The sequence below is a fragment of the Triticum urartu genome, unplaced genomic scaffold (assembly GCF_003073215.2).
Source record: "Triticum urartu cultivar G1812 unplaced genomic scaffold, Tu2.1 TuUngrouped_contig_5726, whole genome shotgun sequence".
Taxonomy (NCBI): Eukaryota; Viridiplantae; Streptophyta; class Magnoliopsida; order Poales; family Poaceae; genus Triticum; species Triticum urartu.
The window spans coordinates 11,761-14,738 of record NW_024116424.1 but is presented as its reverse complement, the minus strand read 5'-3'; the positions used below and the strand labels follow the sequence as shown (position 1 = coordinate 14,738).

At 37.9% G+C, this 2,978-nt stretch overlaps 1 pseudogene; it reads left to right on the top strand.

Annotated features, from left to right (window-relative positions):
- Window positions 1–1,397: 1,397 nt before the first annotated feature.
- LOC125529616 lies at window positions 1,398–1,745 on the top strand (annotated as a pseudogene).
- Window positions 1,746–2,978: the final 1,233 nt, after the last annotated feature.

The window sequence follows — 2,978 nt, the reverse complement described above, 5'->3', positions numbered from 1 at the left end:
ATGTTGAATAAGTACTAAAGAATGTTGAACGAGTATTTAAAAATCTTGATCAAGTATTTGATAATGCTGAATAAGTATTAAAAATGTTGAACAAGTATTTGAAAAATATTGAACAAGCGGTCGAACAATGTTGATTACAAAAAATGTTGATCACTTATGAAAAAAAATGATGAATGTTTTTTATCATATATATAAAAATGTTAATCAAGCGTTTAAAAATAATGTTGAACAAGTATTCCAAAAATGTTAATCAGGCATTTGAGAAATGTTAAATGTGTATAGAAAAAATGTGATCATGTATTGAATAAATGATGAAATAATTTTAATCATGTATATAAAAATGTAATCAAGCATTTGAACAAAATGTTGAAGACGTGTTGAAAAATGTTAATCAAGCGTTTGAAAAATGTTAAATGTGTATATAAAAATTATTGACTACGCATTCAAGAAGTGTTAATATTTTTATTTGAAAACTATTAACGAAGCGTTAAAAAATGCTAAAATATATACAAAAAATGTTGACCTTGTATTAGGAAAATGTTACAAATGTGTAGGAAAAATGTTGACCATGTATCCAAAAATTTGTAGAAATGAAAATAAACCAGAGAAAAGTAAAATGAAAAATAAAACCGAAGAAACAAATGCAAAAGAGGAAACAAAAAAAGAGAAAGAAGACAAAGAGGAATGAAGAAAAAGGAGAAAGAAAACAAAAAAAAACGAGGAAAAAGGAGAGAGAAAATATATATGGATAAAAACAATGGAAAAAAAGAGAAACCAAAAAAACAATGGAAAACGAAAAATAAAATAACCCAGAGAATACAGAGGAAAAAAAAAACCCTGCTGTTCTCCTTCTAGTAGCTCGTGGCCTGCTTATTGAACACGAGCTTGCTATTAGCTTTTTCGCAAAAAAAAAAGCTTGCTATTAGCTTAGTGGCAACACTGCTGCGTAGTAACCAGTAGATCGCAGGATCGATCAGCTGCAGATGCTCCAGCGAGGGAAACTTCCCGTCTCGCTTAATGTGATAAATAGTCGCCGCGTAGCACTTGTTGGCCCGCATGGATTACTCTTGGGCCAACCCTCCCAGTCCTCTCACTCTCCCGCGCGGCCCTGCTCTCGAAGAAACCAAGTTCTTAGTGGGCGCGCAATGTCCTCATCGGTGATATCGGCCGCAAACCCAGCCATGCACAGCACCACTCAAATATTCCGATCGCCCAATTTTGTAAGCTGTGGCGACGACCACCAACTCATGGGCGAGCAAGCAGCGTGGCATTATTATAGCTTGAACCGCGCGCGCTGCGGAAGCTATTTATAGGCAACAAAAGGGAAGCGACGGTGCGCGCGCGTGACGAACTGACGACCGCGAGGAGGCAGGGAGGAGGAGGACGTGCGACGATCGATGGCGAGGACCACGGCCATGCGCGTGGCGACGGTGTGCATGCTTCTGCTGCTGCTCGTCTCGACGGCCACGGCCACCGCGACGGGGGCCTTTTTTTTTTTGTAGCGCCCCGCCGGTGGGGGCCCCGGGGAGCCGATGGCGCCCCGGCCGACAAGGAACCCCCGGAAGGCCACCTCAGCTTCCGCGTCGTCACGGGCCTCATCGAGAAGTATGCATGCATTGCGCCCTCTGTATGTAATTATGGGCGGCGGGAACAGATAACGATCGTTGGTTTGGTTTTATTTGGTTTGCAGGGCTACCGGCAAGAGCGCCCGTCTGGACCTGGAAAAGGAGGAGAAACTTCATTAGCCATTTTCGGTCCGTTTTGTTGTCGACAAGGAGCTGGCTGTGGATTATTGCAGGCATGCAGCCGTCAACAAGAAGATGCGATCGCGCACTGTTTGCATGCTGTTTGACTGAATATCGTAATGTACTTCTGCCAAATGATAAAGGTCTAGTCTCTCTCGCCGTATAAGTAAATCCTCTTAGATAGTCTCTGTTGTAAGCACCCCTGCAACTGCAAATGATATATGTTGTTTTCCTGTTGTTTACAATATTCCCTAAGAGTGTTTTTCTCCATTTCCAACCTGTCTAGAACAGTTAGAGAAAACACTTCGGCTATCTGTAAGTCGCCTGATTTCTAAATTTGAGTAAGTCAATTTTTTGACCGTTGATCTTTTTTGTCAATATTCGTGTTCTTTATTTCCTTGTGTTGTTTCATGGCTTCTTAGGCTACCTTTTAACTTATCTCTGTTTGGGACCAGTCAATTTTTTCTTTGCCTAAATTTTTGACTTGCCCTTGCTTAGGGAGAGCGATTTCCTATTGGTCTTGAAGCCCGTCACACATTGCCTTCTTTGGTATGTTCTTTTAGGTTTTCCTTTTTTCTACATGTGTATTTTTGGCATGTTGGATGAGTTGAAATGCACACTTGCAAGTGCTATATACTATGTGTTTAAATTACACCAGAGTATGGAAATTGAACTATTATATGCCTATTTTTGCATATTAAAAAGGTCAAATTCAGTGCAAAGTTGTGTGAATTTTTATAAAGTTTTTATTTAATTTCCGTTCTTCTTAAAGGGCAATACCAATGCCACCAATTTATTATTTCTTAGAAAACTTCATTATTTTTGTTTTGTTTTGTTTTTATTTATTTATTCTTTTTAAGGGTAATACCCATGCCACTAATTCGCTCATTCGTAGAAAATATTCTTTTGCAATTCAAATATTATATGCTTATTCTTGCATAAGACAAAAAAAACAATTTATGAGTACATTATATGCAATTTTTCTCATTTTTCCTTTCTTCTTAGAGGGTAATACCAATATCATTAATTCATTCTTCCTTAGAAAACTTAATTATTTTTATTTTTACTTTATTTTTAAAAGAGTAATACCAATGCCACTAATTCATTCCTTCTTGTAAAAAAATATTTTCCCCAAATTCCACCATCATATGCTTGTTATTTCCAATAGTAATAAGGTGCGATTTTTGTGTAAATCATGCGCTAAATTTGTCATTATTTGCATTTTTATCATTT